Raw genomic sequence first — 20,889 nt, 5'->3', positions numbered from 1 at the left:
TTCCCTCGGGTCCTCCTTCAGATGGGACTCCTGGCGGAGTTTGCTGGGAATGTTCTCAGAGAAGGATTGTGAGAGAGAAGTGAGTGGAGGCTCTTTTAAGGGACTTTGGACTTCAGCTCCCAGAAGCCCAGGCTATTGGCCAACATGGCTGAGGCTTCTGGGAGCTGGAGTCCAAAATCTCTTAAAGGGAACAGTACTATGATATCAATGGTCCCCAAACTGTGCTGTTCAAGAGCAAACTCTGCTTTTTAAGGGGATTTAAACATTTTTAAGGGGTTAAGGCTCTAAGGCAGTGCTTCCCAAACTTTGATCCTCCAAGGGCTTGGGACTTCAGCTCCCAGAGGCCCCAGCTAAACTGGCAAACAGTCAGGAATTCAGGGAGAGAAAGCCCAAAATATCTAGAGCCCAAAGTTTGGGAAACAGAACATGTATAAGAAATAGAAAAATGGGATACACATTGCCACTGTAAAAATGTGTATCCCATTTTTCTATTTCTTATACATGTTCTGTTTAAAACTTAGCTCAGTTGAAAGTTCCTTAGTTCTTGAGACATCTCCCATTTTTCTTCTTCATTGGAACTGTTTGAAATTGTGCCTTCAGTATCTCCCTTTTGAGAAACTCCCTTATCTTTTAGTATTGCTGACCATGGGATCACCCCCAGTATTTCTCTAAGTTTGCTAAAATCAGCTTTCCTAAAGTCTAGAATGCATGTCTGACTATGTCTGGCTTCTCCTTTCCATTGTATAACAAACTCCAGAGGAACATGATCACTCCCACCTAAGGATCCCACCACTTGCACTCCATTAACTAGGTCATCCCTGTTGGTTAGGATCAGATCCAAAATAGCTGATCCCCTTGTTGCCTCTTCCACCCTTTGGACAATGAAACTGTCTCCAAGGCAAGTGAGGAATTTGCTAGAGCTTGAGGATTTGGCTGAGTTTGACGTCCAGCAAATATCATGATAGTTGAAGTCCCCCATCACTACTACATCTCTCCTTTCTGAGTGTGTAATCATCTGTTCTAGAAAGGCAACATCCAATTCCTCCATCTGACTTGGAGGTCTGTAGTAGACTCCCACAATCACATCCTTGTTGTTTCCATCCCCCTTAATTTTTATCCAGATGCTCTCCATCTGGCTTCCAGTGTTGATGGCCTAGATCTCTTCACTGGTGTAAATATCTCTGACATATAAGGCTATTCCTCCTCCTTTCCTGTCTGGCCTATTTCTCTTAAAAAGGTTATACCTCTCTATTTCTACATTCCAATTATGAAACTCATCCCACCAGGTTTTAGTGATGCCTGTTATATCATATTTGCTCTGTTGTGCTAGAAGGTCAAGTTCCTATTTATTTCCCATGCTCTGTGCATTAGTATAGAGACATTGCAGACCATGGGTCCCTTTACTTGCTGCCTGTGCAAGTTCTTTTGCCTCCCACTTTTGGGTCCTTGCACTGTTTGCCTTGTTCCCTCTGTGTCAGTTTGACTATTTTCTCCAGCTCTTTTGCCTTCTAGAATACTGTCTCCCTCCCCCACATAAATCAGTTTAAAGCCCTCCTGATCAAATTTTTGAGACGATTGGCAAAAACGTTTTTGCCAACTGACGTGAGATGCAACCCATCCCTTGCTAGAATTCCCTCCTCATGGAACCGCAGCCCATGGTCCAAGAATCCAAACCGTTCTTGGCAGCACCATCTATGGAGCCAGTTGTGAGATGGTTGGGAAATGGGCAAAGTAACTGGCCATATCTTCTAAGTACCTAAACCATTGTTCTTCAATGTTCTTCAACCCTTCAACTTCAGGATGCACAGGGAAGCCACTGAAATCCACAAACATCTGGATAATTTCAACCAGAAGAAGAAACCCTTAAAGTGAACAAAATTTGGCTACCAGTCCTGAGGAATAGCAAAATAAGGACTCAGCAAATGCAAATGGGAAACCACTCAGTCAGGGGCTTTCCCAGCAGATAATGATCACCAATTAGCAGACATTAATCCTCTTTTGCATTAGCCTCTCAGGCTGAGGCCAGCCATCAACACAGAACAATACACATGCAAATCGCTCCTGCATTCCCAGGCTCACACAGTATATATATACCCAACTTTTTCCAGGCCAGCATTCTCTGAAGATGCCAGCCACAGATGCTGGTGAAACGTCAGGAAGAAACTCTTCTAGAACATGGCCACATAGCCCGAAAAACCCACAAAAAACAATTAGTCTTATGTTTCAGAACAGGGGAGTTCAGGCTCTGACTGTGTTTTGTCTATTACTTTAACTTTATCACCCATGTCTTCTATTGCCTTTGATCCTGCATCCCACAGTATCATGATAATTTTATAGTATACTGTAAATGATACATCCCTATTACTTTTGAAGTAATCTTTGTTTTTCAACTTGAAGAGGTCTACAAGGAAGTCTAACAGATCAAATAATGTTCTCTTCTATTATGTACCCCACTTCTCTCTCAAACACACGCACAAACACACAGTTTATATTGTTAAATAAATGGATATTTATTTAAATAAATATTTATTTATATGTTAAATAAATGCACAGTAAGAGGAAATAATTCATTCAGTTCAAATTCCTTTTTTTAAAAAACACACCTTAGATCAGAAAGGTTAGGTTTTTTTTCTACCTGTGCCACAGGTACATATACATTTTCACTTTAAAGTATTTCTTTATATCAGGCCCAGGAGAGATTATTTTTTGGTAATCATACTAAAATATATTTGCCATTTGCCAGGCCACACTGAATAGTTATACAGAGTTGTTAGATCTGCAGTCCTGCATTATTTTTATGTTTCCTTTCTCATTTATGCACTGCATTGCAGTGAAAACCTGCTCTACTGGTTATGCTAAATCTCTCTCTAGATTTTGTAAACACTGTAACTCTCTATGATGTTTTAATAATAAGATCCTATGGGATGGGCGTTGATAGCTGGCAGTTACACAACATTCTTTAAATATGTTATATCCATCTTACTGCTGTTGAACTGTTTAAAAAGCACAGTTCAAATTGGTCAGAAAAACTAGTTTGAGTTTGAGAGCTGATGGGAACTGACAGATACAGTGGAGGTTAATGGTGAAGACAGGAGATGCAACCCTATTCTCCTTCCACATATATGTAACTGGATGCAGTTGCAAGACCGCAAAGATTTGAGAAAAATTACTGAGGGATTTCTGGCTGAAGCATTATTTTTGAGACATTGGATTGATTCTGCTTTGGGGTTTGCATGGTCTAGCTTGGTGCTTGTTTGCTTCCTACCTCCTGAATTTATGTATTTGTAACGAAACAAATGCTACAAAATGCTATTTAAATTTCCTATTCTCTTTCCTCGAGGAAACAGATGCTCTGAAAACTGTTTTGGGAAAACCCAACACTTACAATGCCCCCAAAGGTGGAAAATGCAAAACAATATCAGTCTCTTATCCTAATAATACCATTCTTCTCAACATCAGTTTCCACTCAAGGGTCCTTTAGTGCCATTGAAAACATTGTAAAGACAAATTAAACCCGTAAGTGTGCACAGTACTCAATATTTGTTGTTGTTATGTGCCTTCAAGTCAATATAGTGCTATATTATTCAGCAATGCCTTTCCCCATGGCCAAGAGCCTGCTTTAGATTGACTCACCAGTAAGTTTTGTTTGGCACACATCCTCTGCAGCACCCTCCTGACTGGTTCTCTCCCATTTATACTTTCCTCTTGAAAGGAGCTGGGAGATTACTGACGAACAGTCTGCTAATTAGCTCTTAATGACAATTCTTCTTATCACTTTGTGCATATGCTTTAATTACTGATTTCTTCTTGTTATTTATTTTCTTTCTTTTATAGCCAAATTGCATTGTTTTGCTTTTAAAACTTACAAAGGAGAAGAAACCAATAATTAACAGGGACTGACATTAACAGGGACAATGAAGAGGGACTACAATTAGCAGACTGTTCATCAGTGCTGCTCTTGCATGTGTGGCAGAATATGATACAAAGGAGATAACCTTTGTGCAGGAAGCTTCAAATTAAAGGCATAGGATCTCTGAAGGGTGTGGGAATGCATGTGCCTTCAAGTCACCTACTGACTTATGGCGACCCCATGAATTGATAGGTTTTCTTAGGTAAGCACTACTCAGAGGCTTTGCCAGTTCCTTCCTCTGAAGTATAGTTTACAGCACCTGGAGTTTGTTGTTGGTCTCCCATTCAAGTACTCACCAGGGCTGATACTGCTTAGTTTCCAAGATCAGACAGAATCTGGTACCTTTAGGGTATTAAGGCTGTTCTCTGCAAAGGCTCAACAGTATTTTGTCTGTCACTTGTGGAGGGCTAGTGCTAAAGTTGTTAATATTATCTGGATTATTCCCTTAAACCTGAATGGGGGAAAAATTATCATTTCCAGATTGCAGTAGTGTGGAAACAACCTGTCTGTACAGACTTTTCATGTTTTGTCCTCGTCTTTAGAGCTAGAATATGACCGTTGATTTCCATGTGTCCATTTTTGCAGTCATTGAGTAATGGGAATAAGAAGCATTTAATTTTCTGAAAAGATCTGCAGCATGACGGATTTCATAGACACTATACAGTCAATGGAAATTTATGTTTTCACAAGGTACCATGTACTAAAAGCCAGTTATTAAAGAGAATGTACTGCTTAATCCACTGCTTACATCAACAGCCCAAGTTTCAGCTCACTAGAAAAATGGTATTTCCCAGAAGAGATAGATTTTAAATGGACACTCGTAAGGTTAGGCACTGAACCTGGCTATCTAGAGGCTGCTTCTATCTAGTGTCATTCCTTTCTTCACGCTTAAGTCAGTCACCTTTGATCTTTGCACATGTGAAAATAGGCAGATTTTAGAACTTATATCTTCTTCCCCTTTGTCTGACGTGGTATTCCAGTGTCTGAAATGCAAGCCATTTTCCTTGTCCAATTATGGAGAAACCTGCCCTGACAGGAACTAATAACCTGGATGAATTTTATATTCTTCTCAACATTCTGAAAGAGGTTATATTATAGTCCACATGCTTCATCTAACAAGGTGCAGTTGCCTCATTTCCTCTCCTAGTTATTCACAGTTATCGTCCTTTCTAGCTTCTCTCTCATTCAGTTCCTTTGTATGCTGGGAATGAATTGAATTCTTTTGTGTGAGTCTGCTAAGGTGCTTCAGGATAGGTATGCTGCAGACTCTGGGCCAAGATTCTGTATGATACTAAAACTGGGCCAAGATTGCTGAAATATTTCCATATGTGATAAAAATGTTATTAAAACTTCAAAATTTTATCTCTCAAGTGTAGGTTTATAATTAAAACTAGTCATAAATTTTAAATAATTCATTTATTTTGATCACTAGACCACATTTTACTGAAGCAAGAAATGCAGGTGTTGCTATGATGTATTTATAGTCCCAAACCTGACACATTTCAAGTAACGCGTTCTTCATCAAGGTAAAATCCATCAAATTATTTAACCTAATGAAGTTACCAATATATAACATTTCAGTGTTGATCAGTTTTGGATTACACGTACATGGAAAATAAGGAAGACGAATGGCCTGAGTACTGAATTACAAGCTAACATTTAACAATGTTCATAATTCAAATGTGTACAGTTACTTTGCTAATAAAAAGACAAGAAGCACAAAATTAAGCAATGCAGCGCTAAAACGTATTGTGTTAACCCAAGCTAACTCACAATATAATAAATCTGATCCTCTGAATATAACAATAGTAAAGTAAGAGCTCTGTATGAACAAGTCAAATCTTTTGCAGATTTAGATGGTAACAGTACAATATTTCATTAAAAAATATTACAATGATTGTTAAAACTCAGTTATAAAGTTCTCCATCTGTAGAAAGACAGACATTTATAGAAGATCAACAGAATAATTTGTGGCACTCATATCAGATAGCATTTAACAATGCACACATTACTAGTAAACCATTTAAAATGTACCCAGGGACAAAATGGGTTTTTTTTAGTTGCTCAAGTTGATAGGTCCAGGTTCTAATTTTAAAAATTCAATGGTAACATATTTTAGATTTAATATTAATCACTTCTATGCTGTAACTCATTCTTGTAATCTAAATTCATGTAACTGATTTGTACCTTTTATGCAAATTTTATGCAAATATTTCTTTTGCTGTTTTAGGTTACAATGTGTTATGTTGGGGTCTATTGACTGTAAATAAAGATTGACCGAAGTACATTTTGCTTAGTAAATAATAAAAACACACCTGCAACACTGACTCACTGCTCGCTGGGAAGTTCCACCTAAAGCACATGAACTTCCATTGCTCTTCATAATGAATCATTCTCCCACCTGAGTGAAATATGCTTGTTGCCAGATGACAGTACAGCTTTATCCAGCCAACTTTCAATGCTGGGCATTGCATTTCAATATATCTGATCAGCACCAGTGTAGTACAGTGGTTTAAGTACTGGACTAGACTTCTAGGAAAACATGGTTTAAATTTCTGCTCAGCCATGAAACCCACTGGGTGACCCTGGCCAAGTCACACATTCTCAGTCTTAGCGAAAGATAATGGCACAGATCCTCTGTATAAATCTTACCAAGAAAAGTTTATAATAAGTTGAAATCAGACACAGAACAGTTAGAGACAGACAAAGAGACAGACAAGGGAGCTTGGAAGGCCACACCATCACCATATGTTCCCTGCAAAAAGAATCAAAGGGATTTTTTGGTCACCCAATGATCCCTAATGCCTTGTAGGGGGAATGGGGGCATTTTCATCATGATTTGGGGTCATTCTGGGTCCCTAGAGAATATTTTGAGTGGGGGAAAACACTTTTTGTATTTATTAACTGAGTACAAACTACTTTTGCACTTTGAATTCTGCATGCAACAGCAGAAATAAGCTACTGACAAAGGGAGAAGTGGGAGGAGATGAGAGAAACCGAGACATTTTAAAAGCAGCTGTTTAAGTGTGATAACCGAGGGTTAATTCAGACTGTCCCGGCTAAATCAGGACAGTTGAAGGGTATGTTTTAGCTTTTACCCCCAGCGATAACTCTGCTCAGGACAACATTAGGTTGAACATATAAAACATGTAAAATTCTCAAATTCTGAGAATTGGCATGCAGTAAAAATTAGATTTTCAGCAGGTGACAATTCTGTAGACTCTTCAATGGATATTAATGTTTTACAAACATTAATTAGTGCTTAATTTTTAAAATAATAAAACAAACAGAATTGCAAATGTCATTTTATCATTCATTCATCCACATCAAGCATTTTTAGTATATTCTCAAACATACAAATCTTCTAGAGTGACTTAGACTATTAAAACTCAAGACAGTCCCTGCTTTTAGGCTTGTGATCTAAAAGAAAAAAGGGAAAAGGGACTCATATTAATAACAATAAAAAGGAAATGTGGGCATGGGTTCTTAAAAGTAACAGAGGGGCATTACAGATCGCCTAAAAGTGGCGGTCTGCCGCCGCCACTATTAGCAGTGCCGAGGAGCCCCAGCGGCCAAACCGCGAGGCTCCCCGGTGCTGCAAAAACCAAGCGCCAAAATGACGCTTCTTGTTGCGGTGCACTAATGATGCTGCAAGGCACCAATGGCACACTCGCAGCATAATTAGTGCCGGGAGACGTGCGGACGTTAAGTGTCCGCTACATCAAGATGGTGGCTCCCGTGTAAATGGGCACCACCATTTGTTCATCCCCAGGAGGTACTAGGGTTAGGGGTTTGTGTAAAGCATGCCCTTTCCTAACCCTAGTATGTCCTGGGGATGTACTTTATGCCCGTGCGGAACGGGCCAGAGTTCTCATAATAACTAACTGGTTGGGGAAGACTTCACAAGAGGAAGAGCCTAAAAAAGAGCTGGTTATTCAGTAGACATGATGAAGCAGCTCTGCTTTACATGTCTACCTCAACAGGAGCCTGAAGGAATGGCTGCTGGTAGATGATAGTGAAGCCAATATAAGTTCATCAACGTCAAAGGCACTTCTCAATGGTGGGGGGGAGCAAAATCAAGCCTCACTATCCTGTCTTAGGACTTTATCACATGGGGACAATTGGAAGTATAAACTGTGATTATCCTGTGAAAATCATGCATTCGTGATTAAGATTTTCACACGACGTCACACATAAAGCTCCATGATCCTGGGAATATCCAGTGAAAATCACACAATAGTGATAAAGGTTTTCATGATGAAAAGTGATTAAAGTGCCATTTCACCAAGAATAACCAGGCAATAAACAGGAACAAATCATTCATGAGAAAATCCCATGAATAGAACACTAAGGAAAATAGAAAACGAAGGTATTAGAATTATAGGTGACCCGCTTGATGAAGAGGGCAACCCATGTGGGATGGAGAGACTCATGAACTTAATTGGAAAGAAGTACTGGGTCCATGCAGCTGGAATTAATAAACTGTTAAAGGTTATAGTTAGAAATATGAAGGAAAATAATGTAACACCATTGGAAAGGATCGTAAAAAAGATGCTAAATGAAGGCAAATGTATTATTGGATTGGAAATAGAGTAATATTAGAGCATCAGTTTAAAATCGCAGACATTTTGAAAGGAGTTTGGGAAAGAGATCTAAATTTAACAAGTGAAGATATACAATTGTGGATACAACAGGTTAAGAGAAACAAGCACAGTAGAATAAAAGAGCAACAGATGAAATTAATAGGGCGATGGTACAGGACCCCTTCTCAATTAGCACTTTTCAATAAAAATCTGTCAGCTAAATGTTGGCACTGCAGTGGGTCCAAGGGTTTTTACATGCACATGTGGTGGGATTGTCCGTGTCTTCAGAAGTTTTGGGGTGAAGTGATAAGAGAGATTAATAAAATTATAGGCAGGGATGTTCATTTGAGCAAAGAGAATTGTATAACATTAAATATGAAGAATAAGGGACTGAAGAATAATGGAGAGAAAGCAATAAAGTATATATTAAAAGCAACACAGGCTGTGATAGCATCAGGATGGAAAGAAAGTAAAAACTGGAACTTCACCAAGGTAGATAAGTATTTGGCAGATAATTTGTTGTTTGATATTATTAGAGACAGAAGATTAAAATATACTGGAGAAAGGAAAGTAGAAGCTTGGAATTTGGGTTGGGAAATCTTGCTTGAGAATGTTAAAGGGAATACGGAATACAATGAAGTCAATAATGTAATTAAATCCCACAGATTGAATGTTAGGTATTAATTGTAAACAGTGTATTGATTCTAAACTCTATCAAGCCGTACAGGAGGGGGGAAGGGGGGAGTAGGGAATGGGGCATATGCAACATTGTTTGTATATATGTTAAAATAATTTAATAAAGACTTATTAAAAAAAAAGAAAATCCCATGAATGATTTGTTGCTGTGTATGCAAATGCACTCCTGGCCACTGCTGAGATCTGGGCATCCAGGCTCAGAGTAGAGTCCAGGAGCACACCCAAGCTGCTCTTTATTTGGGTCTGTTCATACATATGGCTATGCTTCTCCTATAACCACGACAAATTGTCACTGAGTTGAAGCTGATGTTCTGTAAATAAATAAATGAGCTGAAATAATAATAATAAAGCACAGCTTTAGTTTCTTCAGATAACTGTTATTTTATCCCCATATCTTTTAGGCCTGCAAGGAAAGGCATGCTATCTGGTCATATCGATACCATATAAATGAATCTAAACATATACTCATGCATCCTGAGAAAATAAATCACAGGAAATCCCAACTCAAAGTGAGAATATACAATACTGTATATACATGTAAAAAATACTCTCCAGTTTGCAAAACTGCACCTAGCTTTTAGATTGTGTGCACAATCTCACACAATGAAAAAAAAGGCATGAAAAAAATAAATGATAAAATTTGCAAATTTAGACTATTCTGAAGTGAAAATGGACTATGTGAAAATAAACATTTTGAAGGTAGTATCAAAATTTCCTTGGCAAAGTAACTGCTCTCAATATCCCATTTATTTACTAAGGCGCTTTCACACTACTCAGTTATAGCATTATAATCCCACTTGAGGTGCTGTGGCTTGCATCCAATGGAATCCTAGTGTTTGCTGTCAGTCAAAAGAATGACATTAAAATATGGATTCAGCCTTTGTTACATGGAGTTACACTCTCCCTGAAAAAGCAGGCTTGCAGTTTGGGGATACACCTGGATTAGCCTGGAGGTCCAGGTTTCAGCAGTGACCAGGAGTGATTTTGTACAGTAAAAGCTAGTGTACCAACTGCACCTATTCCTGGAGAAGTTGGATCTGGCCAAGAAGGTACATGCCTTGGTTACATTATTGTAATGTGCTTGCTATACATGGGGCTGCCTTGGAAAAGTGCTCAGAAACTTTAGTTGGTCCAAAGAGTTGCAACCAGGTGAACTGGGGTGGCTAGAGGAAGCATACAACTCCTTTGTTGCAATAGATCCAGCACAGTGTAATGGTTTGAGCATTGGACTACAACTCTGGAGATCAGGGTACAATTCCCTGCTCAGCCATGGAAACCCACTGAGTTACCTTGGGCGAGTCACACACTCTCAGCCCCAGAAATCCCTGTGATAGCTTCACCGTAGGTCACTATAAGTCAGAAATGACCTGAAGGCACACAACAACAAGAACATATTCCTTTAATACATTTTCAATATTTTCAATATTTAATGTTTTTCACCTCATAAATTGTTTAATTGCTTTTTAAATCTTATATTTCTACTTTTAGTAATACTTTTTCTATTATTTTAATTTGCATTGTTTTAAATATGTTGTTAGTTGCCTTGAGTCCCGTTATCAGGAGAAAGGTGGGATAAAAATAAATAATAATAATAATAATAATAATAATAATAATAATAATAACCATGAATGAATATGCCTCCCATACTTACTGTAATTATTTTTCCCCTGTTCATATATATGGCAATAAACTTTGCTACAATGGAAGTGTTTAAGTTTATGTGGACCTCAAATGGTAATACATTTAAATAAAAACAAGTAAGAAGCAAGAGCACAAAGGGCCCAGCATCGCAAGAAAAGAAGCATTTCACTTTTTATACTTCTACCATGTCTAGAAACATTATCATATTCGAAACAATATTCTAGATTATTTGAAAAAATGGCATTTTCCACAAAAGAGAACATTTTAAACTAGCAGTGGACCAGATACGTGTGTGTGCGGTAGCTATGTTAGTCTGTTGCACCTTAAATAAGATGGAAACATTTTACCTTGGCTTAATTTTTATGAACTCCAGCTCATTTCACTTTACTCTACACTACTGTACTCTATTAATCCACTCATGAAGTTGGGTAACTCTACAAGAATCCCAAATAAAATGTTCTAATGTTCAAGGTAGCATAAAACTATTTTAATGTTCGGGGGCGGGGGGGGGGTATGCTATGAAATACAGTATTAGCAGAATATTAGCAGACTGGGACTCTGCTAATATTCTGCTAATATTTCATAGCATACCCCCCCAACATTACATAGATGAAAACTGAGACGTATGTGGGCAGACAACATCAGAGTGTGGTCAAGATGGCAAACTTATTAATCAGTAAGAACAGAGACGGTAGGAGAGACTGGAGCCATTTACTTTTGCCTGGGCCTACAGGGAAGGGCAAGATTCTTTATAGTCCTCTCATTTCCCCCCTGCTGAGTTGACTCTTGCACTTTCGACCTAGTTTGCAGCCTATGAAATAAGATTAGGAGAAAGTAGAAAAGTAGGCAAGAGAGAGAGAAACTGGGACATGTTAAAAACAGTTGGAAAAAAATGACAGATTGATCAGAATTGTCATAGTTTTACAGAGTTGACCTTTGATTTTAGGTGTGATTCAACAATCTGTCTTTCTGAACAATGCTTTGAGATTAATCCCTTCTGCTGCTATGTTCATGTAATTCTCAGAACACCTGGCTAATTTGATAGCAGTTGCATTTTCAAAGAAGAGGCAAACACGGCACTACCAATTGCCTCCTTAGAGAGTTTACATATGAGCAGGAGACAAGTGTTACAATTACCCTGGCATGTTGATAATTATCATTTCCCCTACAATTAGAAGCATAAGCAGTATTGATTTAATTAGGAGACTGTACTATTATAGATGGAACCCATTGCCCAAAACATTTGCTTTCAGGTCCAAGCACGATGGGCAAGGAGCAATATGATTATAACACAGGCCCCTACTCCATCCCCATACATATCATGATCCCTTTCTATATATACAGTTTCATGAGTTGTGAAAGACAAGTTCATATTTCAGCTCTGAAAGTACATCTGAAGTTACAGATGAAATTACATTTCTGAAGCTAGAACATTACACATTTCTACCATTATCTGCCTTTCCCCCCTTTTGCTGTTTTTGATTAACTTAACATCCAGTCTAAAGAAGAATCTTACAAAACGTGCTATTTTGTAATTTTCGAGTTGGTCCTAATACATATTATCCTATTGGTATTTTTATTCTAACAAGCCAGAGTAGCTGCAACCATTTTATAAACAGATTAATCCCCTCAAAATGTTATTTTTCTTGTTCTTTTCCTTTGCAAAATAATCTGTTATGTCTCCAGAGTTGATTTATCTTGCATTCACACTCACTAGGCTGCTTAACAGTTCTTGCTCTATGGTAGGATGTCTACAATTTTTGGATGGCTGCTAGTGTGTGAATATTTGTCCAGTTTCCAGACAATGGAAATATACATAGCCTCATCACACCAATAAAAAATAGCTGCACTTAAACACACAATCAAATAAACCCATTTTATAAGATAGGTGAGTAGTTCAGATTCCTTTTGGAAATGGATTTGAAGATTAGAGTTTGCATTTAACAAGGACAAATTCTCATATCTATATGAATCTTGTGAATTAGCCATTTCTTTACATTTATGTGGGGACTATACATTTACAGTACTATTCCTGTGTTCACTATATTCACTATTTCTGGTTGATACAATGCTCTGTTTATTTCAACAGCTGGCTTCTACTGCCTCTGCTCAAAGTCTTATGGGACTGATGGTGCTTGAAAGAGATTGCCACAAGCTCAAGTTTATCTTCATAAACACTCTTCAGAATGTTTCATATTTTGCTTTCATTCATTGTTTCTCAATGGCCCCAGGAAATCTCACAGAATCTGGTCAACATGTATAGATTCAGAGTATTAACTTATTGCACTTTTAAACCGCAAACGAACCAAAGTTCTCAGGTTGGGATACTGCGTGTATGTGTGTGTGTATAGTACAACAATGCAATCAGACAATGACTTAGTAGTCTGTAAAATCAAGATAAAACAAACACCAGAGGGGGAAAATGTAACAACACATAAAGGCAAGTTAAAAGTAACATGGAATAGAATGCCCCAGAGGATAGCTGGCTTTCCTTCTTTGGTGGTCTTTAAACAGAGGTTGAAAGGCTAACCCTTATAAGTGCTTTAGCTGTGTATTTCTGCATAGCAAACAAGGGGTTAGGCTAAATGGCCCTTAACAGCAGGATAAATGTACAAAACTACCGAAACATTAGTAACACTGTTCTTTAAATGGCTAATAAAGTAAAATTTCCTCATTTGGCACTGAAAAGATTACAGTGTGCCTACCAGGAGGGCCTCCCTGGGAAGGGCATTCATACCGACAGGCTGCTGCCATAGAAAAGGCACTTTATTTAACATGCACCTGCCTTGCCTTCTAACATCCAGTGCAGATTTCAAAGCACTGGCATAATATTATCATATTAGGTAGTCTGAGGTAGCAGTCTTAGGTGCCATGTTTGGAGTCAACTGAAATTTATTTGCAAAAGCAACCCCACTGTGGGCGGGACAGGCATAGCAGGCTCCATCTTGCAAGGCAACAGACTCCTCCCCTTATGTTCTCTCCCACATGCACAACAAACTTACTCAGGCAAGTGTGGTACAACTGTACCTTTAATAAGAAAATAGCTTTGTATTCAGTAGATGATAACTCAAAACATAAAGTCCAGTCTTCTAGTCAGACATTCCCACTTCCCATCATGACAGGGCTTGTTTCCCAAAGCTTCTCTTGTGGACTCCACCACTCGTCCTCCAAATCCTCAAGGTCTCTGGTTGTCCATTCCCCAGAGCCCACAAAAGCCCAGACTCCCTCCTCTCAAGGGTTCTGGCCCCTCACCTCCACTTGGGGCCTCTGTTTTGGCCTTAGGGCTCTTCTTGGAAGAGGCACAGAGACTCTGTCTCTCTCTGGCCTCCTTAAACCCTGTTCTTTCCCTTCCCCGGCCACTGCTGCCCGAACAGCTCTTCCGCATCCATCCTCCCCTCCCACACGCCTCAGCCCTTCTGCTTTTATACTCCTTCCAGCTCCTCCTCCCTCCACCACTGGCTCCACCTCTGGGTTAACTTCCTCCTTTCCCTCAACCTCCACCACCTGGCTGCCCTTAGCCCCTTCAGCTCTCTCTACCTGGGTGAGTACCTCACTACACCCACATACCGTATTTTACATTGCAATTGTCCAAACAGGAAGCTACTAGAGTGTGAATAACAATTGGAAGGTCATCTCTGCCCATTTTGGGATGGAGCTGGTATCAGTAATCTAAACTAGTAAAACGTTCTTTGAACTACTGAGGCTGCCAATGTCTCCAGGGTCAATGATGGATCTAGGAATGCCACAAAACTATGAATCTGATCTATTAGGGGAGTGTTGTTCCCTCTACAACAGGCTGAAGATCAGTTAATCAGACAGATGTAGCATCCACAGCAAGTATCTCAGTTTAGTCTGGATTGAGTCTTGACATGTTTCTACAGTTTCCTCTTACAGCAGTTTGATACCATGGTTTCATGCTGTGGCTTAACTACCTTGACTCCATTCTATGGAATTCTGGGATGTGTAACCTGGTGAATTCTTTAAAACAGAGCTCTCATGTATTCTCCTGAACTATAGCATCAGAGCTCTCTAGCAGAAAATTCAAACGACCACAGCAGACTACAAGCCATGGATTTCAATGGAGCAAAAGTGGTATACTGCTGTAATTGTGCAATATAAGACAATTCTGAGGACATTATCACATGTAGTTTTTAAACAGTGATTATAGTTGGAAAAGAATCAAAGAGCTGGAAGAGACCCACAAGGGCCTTCCAGGCCAAGCCCCTGCCATGCAGAAGCACAGAATCAAAATGACTATCCAGCCTCTGTTTAAAAACCTTGGAAGAAGGAGTGGTAGTGTTCTGAGGGAGTGTGTACCACTGTCAAACAACTCTTACTGTCAGGATGTTCTTCCTAACGTTGATGTGGTATCTGTTTGCTTATAGTTTGCATCCATTGCTCCATGTTCAAGTCTCTGGAGCAGCAGAAAACAAGCTTGCTCCATCCCCAATATGACACCCCGTCAAATACTTAAACAGGGCTATCATCATATCATCTGTTAACTAGCTCTTCTCCAGGCTAAACAGACCCAGCTCCCTAAGTCTCTCTTTATAGGGCATGGTTTCCAGATCCTTCACCATTTTGCTCGCCCTCCTCTGGACATACTCCAACTTGTCAACATGCTTTTTGAACTGTGGTGCCCAGAAGTGGACACAGTATTCCAGATGTGGCCTGACAAAAGCAGAATAGAGTGGTACTAGTACTTCCCTCAATCTAGACACTATACTTCTAATGATGTAGCTTAGCATTGCAATGGATTTTTAAGATGCTGGATCACACAGTTGACGCATGTTCAATTTGTGGTTTACTGGGGACTCCTAGATCCCCTTTACATGTAATAGCACAAAATAGCATCTTTGGTGATATTTATCACACAAGTCACCTCCTAACTGTAGCTGCTGTGTATGCCAAGTGTGGATAGGGTGTCCCTTTTTCTTTGATGGGGGAAATTCATCAATAGCTCCCAATTGTGCTGCAGTCCCAGTACTCCTCATGTGTGAAACCTTGCTGTCATGGCAGTTGAAGGATTGGCAGCCACATGGTATCAAGGTGTCCTCCACTCTCCTTGTCTTTCCCCTTGCTATTCTCAAGCAGCCCAATCCCCCCCCCTTTTTAATATTTCTTTTCTTTTTTCAAAACTTAAACTGCATTACCAAAACTGCAGAATTGCTTTGAAAAGGTTTAAATTAAAAAACAAAAGGCACATTGGATAGGGCACAGAGCAGACAGGCAGGTTTAAAGGGGAGTCTGGGAGAGGGTGCAATGGTGGCAGAAGCCCCAGTTGTGTGATTGTGAAGATGTGTGATAATGGCTACTTTCAAACCGGTATGTTTGCTTTTTCGTTACCTTATATACTGATTTATAAGTATGAAAATTTATGCCAAAAATTGATCCCAAAATCCCAGGTCGACTTATTTATGGGTCAGTATGGTAATGTGATAGCAGCTCTTTCAGATTTCCCCATGCGTTGGAAAGAGAGTTTCTTTTTCTCTTGAGCCAAGCAGAAAGAGTCCTGACTGATTAATTGCTTTTAAACAAACACTCTCCCACCCATTGTCTGAAGAGTGACGGACAAAATGAAAGCTGAAATGATGAAGCAAAAAGCCTCAATTAGAGTCTCTTTTGCTGTGGGCACACATACACATACTGAAAGAGCATCCAAGTTTTACCCTCTACTTATCCACAGGTCATGGAAAAATCCATAATTCTGGCCTCAAATCCTGTCCTCGACTTATACATGAGGTTGACTTATAGTCAAGTATATACAGTACAGTGCGCCTGCACCATATGCGGGCACGCCATACGCGGCCTTGAGCATATGCGCTCAAGCCGCGGGGCGCGCAGGGCGGAAGGGGCGGCGCGTCCCATTCAATTGAATGGGCGCCCGCGCCGCCGCACCGCCGCACCCGAGCCCCATTGTTTCCAATGGGGCTCGAGCATAGGCAGAATTCGCCTTACGTGGAGGGATCCGGAACGGATCCCCCATGTAAGGCGAGGACGGACTGTAATTACCACGACTGCAATGAGAATGGTGTTCATGTGATAATGTCCTTAGTTTATTGGTACTCATCCAGTAATTGTTCCATAAATATACTCAAACATGATCTAACTTTTAATATCATTTCTCCCTTCTCCTTGTCTCCTGGTACTAGTGTTACAGACTCCTGGATTTCTGTACCCTGGTAAAGTGCATCCTTCCCTGCTCCATGCTCGGGTGCCAGATTAAATAAAGCTACCCCATCACTATAAAGTTGCTTGCTATGTTGGGAGTTACATTTGTAGCCTGAAGCCTGTAAGCTAACATATAGCTTCAGCCTGCACTGTTATTTCAAATCAGTGAAAGACCCATGAGGTTTTAATGAATGAAGAAGGGCAAAAAGGGGAAGAGGAGAAAATTCTTGCTAAGAAAAGACCTAGCTGCTCATGGCATTGCACTGGAGGATAGGAAAGCATATTGAAAAGAATATATTCCAGGCAAGAGCCAGTGTGATGTCATGGTTTGAGAGTTTATTTGGATTATAGGAGACCAGGGTTTGAATCCACACTCAGCAATAGAAATCCATTAGTATTTTAGACTCTCTCAGCATAGGAAGAAGGCAATGGCAAACCTCCTGTGAGTAATTACTGTTTCAGGTTACCATGAGTAAGAGTCAACAACAGCTAATATTCCAGGCAATCTGCCTCAATTTGGTGCTTTGCAGATGTTTTGGACTGCAAAAAGTCTATCATTACTGTCAGGCTCACTGGACTGCTGTGAATTTTACTTCTGCGGTTATGTTGGACACCGAGTTAGGGAAAACTGCTAGAGGGCAGAGATCACATTGGTGAGGCTGGAAGCAGATCTCTTGGGCACCATCACTGAAGAATCCAAAGCTTTCCATTTGTCTGGTTCCTTTCCTAGTGTAATACCTGATTGCTTTTAAAAACACACAACACATGTAGTGCATGCATAAAATAAACAATAGTGTGAAATTTGGGATTAACATTTGTATACAATATTATATACATATTTGGAAGTCAGTGTGGTGTAGTGGTTTGAGCAATGGACTATAACTCTGGCGACCAGGGTTCAAATCTCTACTCAGCCATGGAAACCCATCTTGGGCAAGTCATATTCTCTCAGCTTCAGAGGAAGGCAAAAGCAAACTATTTCTCAACAGTGTTTGCCTTAAGGTTTCCATAAGCTGGGAACAACAATATCCATTTTTGTTCTGTGAATTTTTCATATTCTTGATGCCTTAAAAGACACATCTGAAAAATCATATTAATATCAGCTTCTAATTTCTAATTTAGGACATGGAACATAGACTGAAGTAAAGACACTGAGAGTATAACATATGCTATGTCACAGCTAATGGATAATGAAAATGACAATGCAAGTTTAATGGACTCATGGGCAATTAAATCAGAAGAGAAATGAAGCCTCCCTTTTTCTTAACTTCTCTAGAATTATTAGATTTATTATTAGCAAGCTCTTGTAAACTATAGCATATAATCAGAAAAAAAGTTTTTAAGGTTAAATTGTTTTGCTTTTTAAATCTTTTTAATTTTTTAAATTGCAACTAGAGCCCTCGTGACGCAATAGTTAAACGCCTGTACTGCAGCCACTCACTCACAAACCATAAGGTTGCAAGTTCAATACCAGCAAAAGGGCTCAAACTCAACTCAGGCTTGCATCCTTCTGAGGTCGCTAAAATGAGTACCCAGGTTGTTGGGGGCAATTAGCTTACACTTTGTAAACCACTTAAGGAGTGCTTAAGTGCACTGATGAGCGGTATAGAAATGTACTTGCTATTGCCATTGCTAACTACCTTGGATACACTGTCAGAAAGCCTGGAAATGTATGTTTCCAGAGATGGCAAAGCCACATGGGAACTTATTTGCTTTGCCTCCTGGGCCAGGTAAAGGAGAGCCAGTGTGTTCTAGTATCCTGAGTGCTGGACTAAGACTTTGAGAGACCAGGGTGCAAATGCTCATTCAATCATGCAAACCCATTGGGTGAGCTTAAGCAATAACACTTTGTTAGAGGAAGTCAGTGGCAAACTTCTTCTGAATAAACCTTACCAAGAAAACCCTATGATAGGATCACTGTAAGTCAGAGTCAACTTGAAGACAAATAACAGCAACAAAACTAGATGTGAATCATTATGTGCACATATGGTGAAAATAGGTTTATTTCCCTTCTTTTTCTTAAAAAGTCATTTTGAGTTCTAAGAAAGCTCAGAAGAAGAGGAGCAAGATGAATTGTAGTAATAATCATAATACATGTAAAGAATTGTGCCTGGCAGACTTGGGGGCTAAAAGAGTGAAAAGTTAAAGCAATTGGCATTATTGAGACCATCTTCCACCCATTACCTACACCAGGGATTGCATTTGAAGTCAGTAAAGAGGAAATAAATGCCTAGTCATAGACACTTCTCCAGACTTTTTTTTATTTCTCATGGACCATATGTTTGTGTCATTGCTCTCCTCGCTTGATGGTCTGCTGCCGTCTCTAAGTCAGCAAGCTAATTTCTGGGATAGCTGCACTCGCTGGAGAGAAATATGTTTTGAATGCTGGAGGATTAAATTTATGCTATCAATCATTAGCAGCAGCCCCAAATGATAAATGGTACAAATAATGCAAGGTAGCGGCATTTAGGGAAAAAAGTATTTTAGCTAAGGAAGAAAGAAGAAATGGAATGAAGACAACGACGTAAGAAGTTAATTAAAAGAGATTCCCATGTACTTTACATGACAAAATAAATTACCTTTCCTCCCTAATTATTTTTTCAGTGAAGTATAAAGATACCAAGTGTTGGAGAATATATTTCAGAGGAAGGAACTGGCAAAATCACCTCTGAGTATTCCTTGCCTAAGAAAACCCTATGAAATTCATGGAGTCACCATAAATCAACAGGCGACTTGAGGGCACATACACACTCAAAGGTAATTTAATTAAGTGAATTGTTCTTTCCACTCCAGAAACACACAATATCGAGAAGAAGATATACAGTGTCACGCCTGCACAGCAATGCACAAAATTATCTCTTTAGTTCCAAACTGTGCCAAAAAAGGGAGAAGAATCATGATCCTCGCCCACTCTGAAGTACTTTTCACTAAAACGTTGTACAACAGATAACTATTCAATTGCCAGCTGGTTTTAAAAAATATATATGCAAAATGAGCATCACATGGGGAACTTAGAATGAAGTTTCTTACCTGATTTCCCATCACATCATGCTGTATCCGGATGGGATTGCTTTATGAAATATGCTATACTTTGAAATCTCCTAAGAATGCTACATTTGTAAATGAAACTACTGTTTATTTCAAGGGGGCCCAACTCATCTTTCTTTGATACTGTGGTACATAGAACAAATAAGATCCAGACTGAAACACCCCTATATTTATTCTGAAAGATTTCCACTACTAATGTTGTTTTCTTATTGGTTTCAAGCCTTTCAAGTCAATTACATGTTGCTTCACTGTCTGCAAACTGTCTTCAGAGATGAAGGTGCATTTTCATAAACAAAAAATGAAATGAAATAAATTCATGCTAATGGCATAAACTGAGTTGGTCGCTGTACCTAATCTTGAACCTAGGTATTATATTTTCACAGCTATGCATGTAAACAATATGACTATCGAGAAGCATGAGGAAGGCATCAACATGCGCAGAGGAACCCAAAGGTGTCTAGTAGGAGAAAAATATTTAGGAAAAAATCCCTAAGGGGCTAATGTCCTCTCTGCCACAAAATAGCCCAAGGCTACAGGATGCAGAGGATCTCTTGGCAAGGATGAGAGAATAAAATGGTGCCTCCTGAAAATATGGAATGGCTGGCTGATCAGAATAGAGTAACATTTTGTTGCAGATCCCATCTGTTCAGCTGTTAGCGTAATGTAAGAAAACATCAGTCACGTACCTTTTAGAGCAGACTAGGCAGGAAAAGGTCTTTACTTTGTTGGCCTTTATTAGATCTCACCCTCGCAGAAGTCATGAAATAAAAATATGACAGTGTTGTGTTCTATAACACATGACCAGCCTGTTCTCACTGCCAGAGTGGAGTCCGGTCAAGC

At 39.4% G+C, this 20,889-nt stretch overlaps 1 protein-coding gene across 1 annotated transcript in view; it reads right to left on the bottom strand.

The window, feature by feature from the left end:
• GRAP2 (GRB2 related adaptor protein 2) overlaps positions 1–20,889 on the bottom strand; it is a 90,263-nt gene extending 69,374 nt beyond the window's left edge. Inside the window, exon 1 of the mRNA XM_042466552.1 lies at positions 20,736–20,889. The gene's annotated coding sequence lies outside the window, so the exon portion shown is untranslated. The remainder of the gene's footprint in view (positions 1–20,735) is intronic.

This window comes from Sceloporus undulatus, chromosome 5, assembly GCF_019175285.1.
Source record: "Sceloporus undulatus isolate JIND9_A2432 ecotype Alabama chromosome 5, SceUnd_v1.1, whole genome shotgun sequence".
Taxonomy (NCBI): Eukaryota; Metazoa; Chordata; class Lepidosauria; order Squamata; family Phrynosomatidae; genus Sceloporus; species Sceloporus undulatus.
This window is presented reverse-complemented; position numbering and strand designations above follow the sequence as displayed.